The sequence below is a fragment of the Oryctolagus cuniculus genome, chromosome 19 (genome assembly GCF_051225735.1).
Source record: "Oryctolagus cuniculus isolate XC-2025 breed Fujian yellow rabbit chromosome 19, ASM5122573v1, whole genome shotgun sequence".
In the NCBI taxonomy this organism is placed as follows: domain Eukaryota; kingdom Metazoa; phylum Chordata; class Mammalia; order Lagomorpha; family Leporidae; genus Oryctolagus; species Oryctolagus cuniculus.
Genome location: NC_142885.1, coordinates 45,956,849 through 45,969,522, shown reverse-complemented (window position 1 = coordinate 45,969,522; position 12,674 = coordinate 45,956,849). Strand labels below are relative to the sequence as shown.

Below are 12,674 nucleotides of genomic sequence, written 5' to 3'. Positions count from 1 at the left end.
AAGTTTATTCCAAGGTATTTGATTGTTTTTGTAGCTATTGTGAATGGGATTGATCTTAGAAGTTCTTTCTCAGCTTTGGCATTGCCTGTGTATACAAAGGCTGTTGATTTTTGTGCATTGATTTTATATCTTGCTACTTTGCCAAACTGTTCTATGAGTTCCAATAGTCTCTTAGTAGAGTTCTTTGGATTCCCTAAATAAAGAATCATATCCTCTGCAAAGAGGGATAGTTTGACTTCTTCCTTCCCTATTTGTATCCCTATAATTTCTTTTTCTTGTGTAATGGCTCTGGCTAAAACCTGCAGTAATATATTGAATAGCAATGGTGAGAGTGGGCATCCCTGTCTGGTACCGGATCTCAGTGGAAATGCTTCCAACTTTTCCCCATTCAATAGGATGCTGGCCATGGGTTTTTCATAAATTGCTTTGATTGTATTGAGGAATGTTCCTTCTATACCCAATTTGCTTAGAGTTCAGTGGGAACTTTGCTTGATGTTTTCCATTTTGGTCTGCACAGTGCTTATAGCTAAGCTTGGATGTTCAGTAGGTGAGGAGCATTAATGCACTTCCAACATACTCAGTTTTCAGTCTGCTGGGTTTATCAGGGCTTAACTCCATTGAAAGTTGAGGAGCATCTGCAGCCTTAGTAGGCTGTGGGGCCCAGGGGGCTGTCACTGCTGGTCTGGCCTTGCCCTGCGTAATAGGGTCAAGCCCTGGGTGAGTGGAAGAGCCTGGCAGTAGGTGCAGCTGGGGAAATGGGTTCAGGGCTGGTGGTTTACAGGGGAGAAGTGCCCTGCAGGTGAGTCATTTCCATCTGCAGGGACTGGCTGGCCCTGGGAGGGGCTGCTCCAGGATGAGCCAGGCCCCAGCTATGAAAGCATGAGAGTGGAAGGCATGGTGGAAAGACATGTGGGGATGCTGGGGGTTGCATGGGATGGCACGTGGGGGCCACAAGGAGAGCAAAGGGGAAGCTGGAGCTAGCGGGGATGGCACTGGGACTCTCCAGGAGCCAGTCCATGTTGGTCTAGGATGTGTTTGAGGACCTGCAGCACCTGATCACAGAGCACAGCACCATGAGCCAGTGTCCTTCCTGGGCTCCTGAGCACCCTTGGGTACAGGGTGGGGGTGAGAGGGCCTCTGTTGTCCTTGCTTTGTGGACAGAGGAGGCTGAGGCAGTGGACACAGCAGCTCCAACTCCCAGTGTGATTGGCTGAGAGCCCTTGCTCCCCACTTCACACGTGATGTGTGGGAGGAATTTAGAAAAGCAAGCAGAATGTCTCTGAGGGCCCCAGGGAGACGTCCTTGAGGGGGGTGTAGCTAGTGGAGACACGGGAACACCATCCCTGGTGTCACAACTGAGGCAGAGAAAGCCATGGGGATTGCTGTGCTGATCTGAAGGCAGGAGCCAGTCTCTTCTTCCAGGTCTCCCACATGGGTGCAGTGGCCCAAGGACTTGCACCACCTTTTACTGCTTCCTCAGGACATAGCAGAGAGCTGTATTGGAAGTAGAGCAGCTGGAACTCAAACTGGCACCCATATGGGATGGCAGCACTGCAGGCGGTAGTTTTACCAACTATGCACAACAGTGCAGTAAGCTTTTTTAAAGAAAGCTCAACATTTCATGGATTAATTTTGTGAAGATAAAATGTTACTGACAGAAGGCCATGTGGTTGGAAGCCCCTTACTTTTGTCCTCACTACCCCTATATTCTCTTCTTACACTGAGGGAGAACAGGAGCGAACTTCTGTTGGAATCGTTCTATGTATACCCCAATCAAGGACTCTTCTCCAAAACCAAAGCAAAACAAATAAAAGATATAAAAAGCAAAAGAAGGAGGTTTCCAGGCCAGACCTTCTGAGCAGTTAACAGAAGCAAACAACTCTTCTCTAGAGAGAGAGTTCATAGCCAAACGGTCCCAGTTAGAAATCAATTGTTCAATACGTGAGGAAAAACCTTTTAAAAAGGGAAACAAGGAAAGAGGAGGGCCCTGATTCCTTAAAAATACTTCTAAAACTACAGTGTGATGGAGGATATGTAGTAAATATGTTGAACACATTATGAAAGACAAATTATTCCAAGAAAATATTAAAACATTAAGTAAATATTAAAATACCACTATAAACTCTATTGTTGTTTAGAAATAACCAAATAGGACACACTAATTGAAAATAATACAATGTGAATGAGGTACAGATCAATTTAGACACTGCCAAAGAAAGAATTGGCAAACTGGATGTTAGATTTAAATAAATAATGCAAAACAGCACAAAGGCATACAGATTGAAATAATAACATAGAGATAAAAGACATAAAGTGAGAAGATACAGCCTTATCTAATAGGGCTCAAAAGGGAGAAAGGAGATGGAAAGAGATAATGGCTGAGAAATTGCAAGTGGACACAAGTTGAAGGAGCATGAATCCTTAAAAGAATAAGTAAAAATAAGCACACATTGAAATGAATTGTGCTGTAATTCAGATTACCCAGGAAGCTAAGACAATTTGACTGAGAGGACCACTTAAGAACAAGAGAGACTGAAGACAGTGGAATAAATTTCTGGAAGAGGCTGAAGGAAAGTAACTGTCAATCTTAAATTTTAGACCCAGCTAAACTACTTTTCAAGGATTTAACTCAGAAAGTAACAAACTGAGTGTTATGCAACTAAAGTCTTAATAAAAAAATGATGCTCCTCCACCAATGATCTGGAAGCCAAAGGATGACTGATTTGAGCAAATTGCTTCTAAGATGCAGAATGAAAGAACTGTAACATTTTTGACAGCCACCTTTGACAGTGGAGGTTTCTTTTGAACTGAAGCAATTCATATAGATTTAAAATCTACTAAAATATATTTTAGTCTATGCTTGTTGGAGCCTTAATCATGGAAGGAAATATCTAAAAATGCTGGTAGTGGAGCAGTTATGGTGATAGATTTGTGACTTCTAAGCTTCTACTTTTCTCACCTTTTTAAACATTTTGTTAAAAAAACACAATATCACATGAATAATTGTTTGCTTAATTTAGAGGTAAAAATATCCATAAAACAAAGGAATTGATGTTAGTGTCAGAAGATTTATGGTATTCAATCCTTATGCTTTGTTGTTACTATTATGTAATTTGTTTTCTTTTTTAAATGAATGTGAATTTATTTTCCTGGCTAAGGAGTCAAGAAGCAAAAGTATTGATGCTTTAGAAAAAATGATTTGTTACTGATATTGATGAGACCAATTAACTGTTTCCACCAGAATGTACTTTTTTGTGAAAATGTTAATTGGTGTAGTTTATTTAGAATACACTAAAGAACCAATCAGTTAAAATTTATGTGATATATCCTTTCAGGAGCAATATTTCATAGATAAAGGCACTACTGCAAAGCATACATAGGAAAGGAAATGTATAGCAACTATTTGTAGAGCAAAAGTAAACAAAACCCAAGACACACTAACTAAATGTTTAAAAAGTCTTGTCTTCCAAGAACAAAGAAGTAATGTACTAGTTTAGCACAATACATAAGTTCCCCAGTACAGAAGCAAAACAGAATCTAAAAAGCAAGCAACAGTATTAGGAAGTTACTGGAACTGCCAATGGTCAGAGGTGAGAGGGTTTCAGTTTTATATCAGGCAGGGCATTGAAACTCAGCACCATGTGGAAAGCTGGGATCTGGAAAGGGTATAAACAAAGTACAAGACATACTGAATCACTAAACTCACTGATCCAAGAACATGACAAAGAAGGTTTTTTTTTAAAGATTTATTTTTAGTTTAAAGGCAGAGCTATGGGGGTGGGCGAGATTGGTCTTCCACTCACTGCTTCACTCTCCAAATAGCCACAACAGCCATAGCTGAACTGATCCAAGGAGTCAGGAGCTTTTTCCCGGTCTCCCATGTAGATGCAGGAGCTCAAGGACTTAGGCCACCTTCCACTGCCCTCCCAGTCCACAGCTGGATGAGCTGGATGTGGACTGGAGGAGCTGGGTCTCAAACTGGCACCCAAAGTGGATGCTGGCACTGCACACAGTGGCTTTTACCTACTAAGCCATAGCGCCAGCCCAGACAAGGAAGGTTTGACAGAAGCTCTCAATGCCTAGTCTATATCTCTAGAAAATATCTCATTCTAATGAAATGCAATTATCTGAGATAATTATGATAGGATGCTTGGCTTGTGGGTAAACAGTGCAAGCTTGAAGCTCTAAAGATAATCCCCTCAGGAGTGCCCCCACCAGAAATGGACAGGGACTCAGGAGGCAAATATCTCACCATTTTCTCTCCTGGTCTGGGACAGCTCTGGATGTGTTTGCTTTACATAGGGGTCTCAAAGGTGCAATATATTCTAAATAAAGAAGAAAAAAGTCTTCCAAAAAGAAATTACAGATAAATATCCTTGCACTGGAGTACAAATGCATTATTTTGTACACAGTGTAGAGAAATATCAAGTTCATTTTAAATTATTAAGTATTTTAAATATCAGGGAGAAGGAAGCAGTTGATACACCTTAGATACTAGACAAAAGCAAACTCGAAATTATTCAGAGGAATATTGACCAAAATCCTGCCATATTTATATCCTGCAAGGGAGAATAGAAATTTTTGTGTGTTTAAAATAAATTCACAATACAGTGCTATTAAAATACACAAATAATATACCATGATTTTGAGAAAACAAAATAAATAGAGATTTGTGCTCCCCTAAAACTTGAGATAACAAAGCAACAGTTTCAGGAAATTGATAAATATCTTTAATTCTTTTAATGTATAGAAATGAGGAAATTTATGTAACTAAGATGATAGCTAATTCTTTCTCAATTTTTACCATGAACTAGCTAATCTCTCAGCAAGCAAAATAATGTGCAGTTTACGTGAGTAAACAACTTAGTTTTTGTCTCCTGTTATTTTTTGGTACAGATACAGAAAATTTTTCTCATAAAGATAAATGTATACATTGTTATCCTTTGCCATAGAATAGTGGAAGTCTTGACCACTGCAAAAATTAAGACATATAAAGAGAAAAAATCAAGCTCACAGCCAATTTCAGCACATGAAGTGGGGCTTCCCACCTTCCAGGAAGAGACAGAGATCAACTGCTGAACAAACTAACCATAATAAAACTAAGACACCCAGAGAAGACTAAAGAAATAGCCTTATAAGAACAAATGAGTTAAGCCACCTACTAGCTTTGTGACTAGATCTGTGGCACCTTTAATAACAACCTGGGCAGGGCTACAAAATGTCACATAGATACCTGGCTTCTGATTTGGTGGCTTGATGGGAGGTACAACAGTGGGAGGTACGCAAGAGCTGCAGACACGTGGAGTGGAGAGGAAAACCGGAGGAGGGAGAGAGGGAGAGTAAACGCCAATAAAAATCCCTTAAAATGTGCCTGCCTCCCCACAGAAGATAAGCTATCTTAGCTGGGCTACAATGCTGACGTGAATACTTAATGAAATAAGCCAGTTACCAATAACAAATACCCCAAATTTTCCCTGACCTCTGATAACACAGTGAACCAAAAATGCAATGTATATGAGCAATATTGACCTGAGATTTGATTATTGTTTACAGCCCTCTACTGTTGGGGAAGAGTTTTTTTTTCTTTTTGTTCAGTTCTGTTTTTAGTGGACGGTTAAGGTTATGATCATAAACAGAATGTGTCTCCCTTCAAAAATGAAAAAAAATGTTGAAAACAATTTTGATGTAAATTTGCTTCAGCTGGAATCAACATGGGAAAGAAAAATACTACTAAGACTCTGAACAAGGATATCCTAAGTAATAACATCGGGGCCCCTGAGGACAAGGCCTGGGCTTGGTTCTGCCCGGCTTCCTGACGCAGGACCCTCACCACTGCAAGGCCGGGCCCCCGATGGAGCCGCCAAGCGCTCGTGAGCGACCTGGGAACCCGGACTTACCCGCGTGCTGTAGGAAGGCCGATGATGGCGACAGTGGAGGTCAGGAAGGACGTTCCCACCATCTGGTGGAGTCCCTGAAGAACCCACAACGGTCAAAACGGCTGATTTATGGGCCACGTTCAGAAGAGTCTGAAGACAGCGCAGCACCTGGAAGGGAGAGGAGCCCGGCAGCCGCTGCTGCGCCTGCCTAACGAGGGCTGAAGTGGTCCGTTCCCGCCAGAATCCGGGCTGGGAGCTGGCTCTCCCGCGAAAGGGAACTCCCCACCTGGAAGCTGCCATGCGGGAAACCATGAAGGACAGGGGTCTGGGCTGGGGGAGGGGTCGCCCCTGTGCTCACGTGCACCCCCACCCTAGGGAACTGCCTGCTGATCTCTGACCTCACCATGTGCATGGGAGACCATGGCCTTGCCCACAGCAGTTACAAGGTGGGGGCTGCCCTCCAGCGGGGCGGGTGCCAAGAGGGTGGCCTGAGCCGCCTGACTATCCCCCCAAGGTGGTCTGCCCCCAGGAGGATATTACCTGGCGGGAGCACCTGTGGATCCCATTGCGCTGGGCGGAGATTGAACTCCTCAGGGAGCTGCACTGCACCTCCATGGTGGTGGACCAGAGCCGCGAGAGCAACATCTGGTGAGGGCTCCCCGGTTCTGCAGGCGGGGAAACTGAGGCTCGCAACCCGCAGCGTGACAGCTCTGGGTTCTGACCTACCTGCACCACCCCTGTGCCGCCAGCAGGTCCCTGGGGGTGATCCTGTGGGAGCCCTTTTAGTATGGGGCGTAGCCCTACCGCCACCTCTTGGACGAGGGGGTCCTGGCCTTCGTGGTCCGCAGCAGCTCCTCCAGCAGAGTCAAGCTGTCCTAAACCGACTACTGCGTGGACCGCAGACCTGCTGGGGGCCTGGCTCTCCCACCACCTCTGCCAGCACCTGTGACATGGAGGGAGGAAAACAGGCAGGGAGGAGCACTGCTGCGACTTGATGCAGTTTCTCCCTAACAGACTCCTACTGCTTCCATCTCTAATCCAGACAGGGCTCCTCACACCTGCCAGCCTCCCCCCTCCCCACCGTCCCCCCAGCTTTCTGCCCTGCACCCTTTCACCCCACCCCCCAACCCTGTATGACATCCTGCAGTCTGGCTGGCTGCTGCCTGCCCAGCGCCCCTCAGCCTCTGACCTCCAGCTGCAGCTCACCTACCTGCTGTCCCAGCGGCCTCCCCTGCTGCCCCCCCCCGCCCCCCGCCGACTCCTCCCGAGATGGCCCCTTCCCCTGGCCCTGGCCCATGTCGCACAGCTCACCGCGCCCCAGGACCCTCGTCCTCGTTCCCGCTTCTGGATGGCTTCCCCGAAGCTGATCCAAAGACGGCCTGAACCTCCAGTGCTTGTGGGAGAAGACCCGGCGGGGGGCGGCGCCCCTTGCATCCTGCGTCCAGGTCCCGGCCCCCCTTGTCAACCCTTCCAATCCTGTCTACAAGGCACTGTCCACACCTAGTGTGCTACCCTGTCAATGTCCACAGCCCGTTAGTGAGCGGGGAGTACTATGTGTGCCTGTAGGAGTGTGGTTTCCACCCGGAGCCCCACTTCCCCAACGACTGGAACCCTCTGGACCCAGGCGTGCCTGCCCCCCCAGGACTTCAGGTCACTCCCGTGGTCCTCCAGCTAGTATCTGAGACCTGGACCTCCCCCTTCTTCTCTGGGCCTCTCCCGGCCCAGTCCTGGGCAGCAGGCAGCTTCCTGCTGAGCGGCTGGGATCCCAAGGGCTGGGGAACGGGGGAGACGCTGGCGGGAGACCTTGTGGAAGTGCTGGGAGAGTGAGGAGGAGGAGGAGAGCAGCTCTCCAGCGAAGACAGCAGCACCTGTGGAGGGGTGGCCCCAGCCACCAGGCCCCTGCCGTGCCCCAGTGCAGCCACAAGGGGGCCTACTCCTGCCTGCCGCTGGAGCCGGATGAAGTTGTGGGCGGTTGGCGCGGCACGCTGCCATTGGCTGTCCCCACCCCCCACTGAGGACGACTCCTCCCTACGGGCAGAACGAGAGAACGCGGCTTCCTGGCCTACTTACCCCTGGTCCCCACCTCCTCGGCCCCCCTGAGTTTCTGGACCTCATAAGAGCAGCAGCCCCCAGTACCCCGGGCGGGGACCACCTCCCGCTCCTCACCCCCCCCCCCTTCACCTCAGGCACCCGAGGACCTGGGCGCGTCCCCCGACGGCCATGGCCAGTTCTGGCTCAGGCCTGTCCTCTCGGGACCCCAACCAGGACACAGCGGCTACGACACCGAGACCCTTTTTTTCTCTCTTGAGGGAGCCTTGCCAGGTGCGGGGCTGAAGAGGACGCGGTCCCTCTGCCACGGTCTCCCCCAAGCCACCCGACCCAGCAGCGCCCTGGCTGCCGCAGACCCGGGTCCCCTCTCCCAGGGTCCTGGGAGAAGCTGATTTCCTAGGGTACAAGGGGTGGACACGCCGGAAGGCAGGAAGAGGCCCTGAGAACAGAGAGAAAGCCCCAGGGCCTGAACAGGGACCTGCCAGCCCTGGGCAGCGGGAAGAGAGCCCCAAGCCTGAGGTTCCCTGTGATGGGGCGACAGTGCTGGGGAGCGGGGGACAGCCCTTGATGAGGGGAAGGAGGCAGTGTAGAACGGGGTCCCAAGGTGGAGAAAGCGCTGGGAATGGGGAGCTGACGCCCCCAAGGAGGGAGGAGAAGGCGTTAGAGAGTAGGGGCCCAGGAGTGCAGAGAAGCCACCAGAGCCGGGGCCGTGGGGAGCCCCAGGACCCTGGGAGAAGACGCGGGAGAATGGGGGCCAGATTCGGAGCACTCACTGGAGAGACCCTCTCACATCAGGTATGGCGGCTTCACCCCAGAGTGGTGTGGAGACGGGCCCTGGCCCCCTTGGCCCAGTCGCCAGGAGTGGGACATTGAAGCTGGGACCTAGAGGAGACGGGTCAAGGGGGCGCCAAGAGCTCCTGGGGCTGGGAGGCTGGACCTCGTGGGGGGGGGGGGTGAGCACCAGTGGGCACGGGGATGGTGTGGATACAAAGGTCAGATGGGTAGAGAGCACGAGGCCACCAGAGCTGCCACTGTCCCCAGAAACACAGCCGGGGAGGCCAGAGCCAGGTGGGAAGTGCTGTCAGAGGGAGAGTCTGGGTCCCAGACAGCAAGGACTGCGACGACAATGCACCCAAGGGAGACGGGAGCCCCCCCACCCCAAGCCAAGAGGAAGTGCCCCCAGTTGCCGCTGCTATTCTTGGACTTGGGACCCCCACAGGGGAACAGCGAGCAGAACAAAGGTGAGGAGGCCTGGGGGAGCTCAGGTGGAGGCCCTGGTGGGGCAGGGTAAGCACAGCCTGGAGGCCGGGCAGGCTGGGCATGGCGGACCCCAAAGCCACGGCCACCGTGGCTCAGTCCCACCCTAGCTCTGCCGCCTGGGGCCCATGTCCTTCCTGTTGTGTGCCTCAGTTTCTCCATCTGCCAGAACAGATGGAAAGGACAGCACCTCCCTCCCAGCACTGTAGTTAAAGGAGTGAGATAACCTAGAGCATGCAAAGCCCACCTGCTTCAGCCACTGCTACTCCCAGACACCAGGGTCTGTAGCTCAGCTGCCCACAGCAGCCAGACAGCAGCATAGGGACAAGGATGGGGCCAGCTCGGCTCCAGAGAAACTGCCAGGTCCTGAGGGGCAGCTCCTTCTCAGGAAGCCCACCTCTGCTCTTTCCCCCTTTTAAGCCAGAGTACTGTTTGGTTTTTTTCCCCCATGGCTGCAGCCAACTCAGAGGCAGTGCATCCTTGGCCTTGTGGACTTCGGGGGAAATTATAGGGGGCTGAGGTGTCCGCCCCCCATGTTAGCCTCGAGGTGGGGATGGGGAGTGTGCCAGGCCCTGATCTGCCACCCACGTCAGCCCTGGTGAGCTGGAGGCACAGCAGTGCCTTTCCTGGAAAGGCAGTTGTATTAAGGATGTAGGAGTGTTTCACCCCTGGGGGCCCATGACAGAAAAGACAGAGGCATTGCGGGGTGGCCCTCAGAATCTCTGGGAGGCGATGGTGGATCCTGTCTGTCTTGGGGACTCCTGGGCTCTCCTCTCCAGGTGAGTCTGTGGCTGGGGGCAAGGGCCAGGAAGGGGCTGGGCACCGGCCTCTGTCTCCTCAGCACCTTCACCAGGCCACAGTGGGCAGTGTGGGGACAGCTGTGTTGGCAAACCTGGAACAGCTGCAGACCTTGGTGGGCAGGATTGAGGTTCGAAGCCGGGTTTCCTCCTGTGGGGACCTGAGACCAGGGGCTGCTAGGGCAGGGGAGGGGCCTGAAGACCGCCAGAGAGTTCAGCTTTGGCATCTGTGTGCCAGGGTCACACTGTGGGCACCATTCATCCATTAACTTCACAGGTACCGACTGAGACCTCCCAGGAGCTTGGCTCCATTTCTATCTCCCTGCCACAGTGAGAGGGTCTGGGGGCTTCAAAAGCCCCCAGCTGGCAGAGGAGTAGGGCTTGCCTTAGGAAAGTGAGTTCCTGGCAGGTGCATGGGTTCAGAGGTGGAGAAATGGGGAGATGACGCCTGTGGCCAGAGGCACTGGACACAGACTGAGGGGCGCCTGCACAGAGTGCTGGCTGCTGTTGGGCCTGTGGCTAGGGAGTAGGAGCTGGGGGCTTTCTGGAGCACAGCCAAGCCTGGGGGCCTGCCTCAGTCTCTGCGGGTCAAAGGACTCACTCTATCTCTCCCCTTGTAGTCAAGCTCTCTCAGGTCTCCCTGGCACTGCTGCAGCTCATGCTCACGCAGTTCTCGGGCCAGGGCCACGGCAGCCCCCATGGGAGGGCACAAGCACCAGGGTGGCTGGTGGGGAGGCCAGCAGAGGCCAGCAGAGGACGACAAAGGAGCAGGACAAGGGGTTGAAGTTGTTTGTTGAATACTAGTCATGTTTTATTTGGTTATCCCTACTACTATAGTTTTTTTCCATTTCTTTATGTTTAAATAAAGCACATGTACATCTTTATAAAAATGTATGATGGCACATAGGCCCAATTCCATAATGAAAAAAAATGCAGATTCCAGGATGTCTGAATGGGAAGATGTGCTGCTTTTCACTACTGGAAAATAGCAGAAGAAAAGCAGGTTCGGAGGTGGGAGGAATGGGCAGTGCATGCCCAGGGAATAGTTGCAGTGGAAATTCTACAGAAGGAAGGGGGATACTGAGGAGCAGTGGCGAAGGTGCAGACCTGCAGCAATGAGTGGGGACACCTCCCATGACTCCCACAGCCAGGGACTGGAGGAGGTGCCAGCTTTGGAAATCGCAGTGTGAAGTGACTGTGCAGCCCAGTCCACTGGTGATTTTGTATGGGGGAGAGCTTTGTGGACCACACTGTCTGGAATGGAGCCTAACAGAGGGCATGGTATCCACCTAATCCAGTGAGAGAAAAGGCATTTATTTCTTCCAATCCCCTGACAAAGGTACCTGGCAACTGGTGGGGAGAAGGTGCCCTCTTGACACCAGTAGAGTTGGTGGTTCCTTTTGTGCAGGGGATTTTGTGAGGGAAAAATGCACATTACCCACTGACTTTCACTTGAAGGGTTGAACTAGGGACCAGGCAACTACATAGGACTGTGAGGTGCCCCCTTCCTGTCCACATATCACAGGTTCCAAGACTCAAATGCCAAGGCAGAGCATCCATGAGCAGCTGGCTCTGAGAACATCTCTGTTTTCGCGTTGGACAGGACAGACATGCAGGTCAGCACCCTGTAGCTGTGACTGTGGGAATACTGTGACTGCATGTTAGGGCACAGGTTGTATCTGGGTCTCTGGGCAATCACTGTGTCTGGCATCAGAGGCTCAGGGGTCCTTAATGGCCTGTGCTGGGTCATTGCCAAAGGTTCCTTGCTTATACTGAGTACTACACAGATCTGTTGTGTAATTCATGTGCCAGCGTGGATGGGTGTTGTACCCATTGTGGGATAACTACCCTGTCATTGATCACCTTGGAATAAAGGAGATGAGACTGAGATTATGCCAACAGGCATATCTTGCGTATCATCCTGGATTCTCGCCCTACCTTTGAGCTCTCACCAGAGTTTACTGGCCACACCCAGCAGATGCCTCTGGTATTCACTTACAGAACAGACATTTAACTTAGTCAGAGGGACATAGTTCAAGTATAAAATCCATCAGAGGAGAAAAACAACAAGTATATCGATAAATGCCTGAAATAATGCAGAAATACAAGAAACAAGAATAAGGAAGACAATATGATTTTCCCAAAAGAACACAACAAAACTTCAAATTAGAATGTGAAGACAAAGAGATTGATGAAATGCCTAAAAAAGAATTCAGAAGAGTGATAATGTGGGAAACAAATTCATGAGTTAAAGAAATCTATACATGACAAGGAAACTTTTCCTGTAAGATTGAAGAGAAATGAAGCAAATATTAGAAATGAAGAATTCAATGAATCAAATAAAATACAGTGGAAATCCTTAACAACAGACTTGGTTAGCAGCATATCTGTGCTATAGGAAAAATCTTTGGAAATGGTAAAACCAAATAAAAAATAAATTAGAAAAATGAAAAACAGCATTGGAGATTTATTTGATACTATAAAACAACCCAACAAATGCATCTTAGGAGTTTCTGAATATGTGGAAAGAAAGAATGGATTAGAAGATCTGTTCAGTGAAATAGTAACAGTAAACTTTCCTAATTTGGAGAAAGAAAGGGAATCCAAGTACAGGATGTACATAGAACTCTCAAGGACATGATCAGAAAAGAGCTTCACCATGACATATTGTAGTCAACTTTCTTTTTTTAATTTA

At 49.7% G+C, this 12,674-nt stretch overlaps 1 pseudogene; it reads left to right on the top strand.

Annotated features, from left to right (window-relative positions):
• Positions 1-296: 296 nt before the first annotated feature.
• Positions 297-12,433, top strand: LOC149120544 (serine/threonine-protein kinase LMTK3 pseudogene; annotated as a pseudogene).
• The last annotated feature ends 241 nt before the right edge of the window (positions 12,434-12,674 follow it).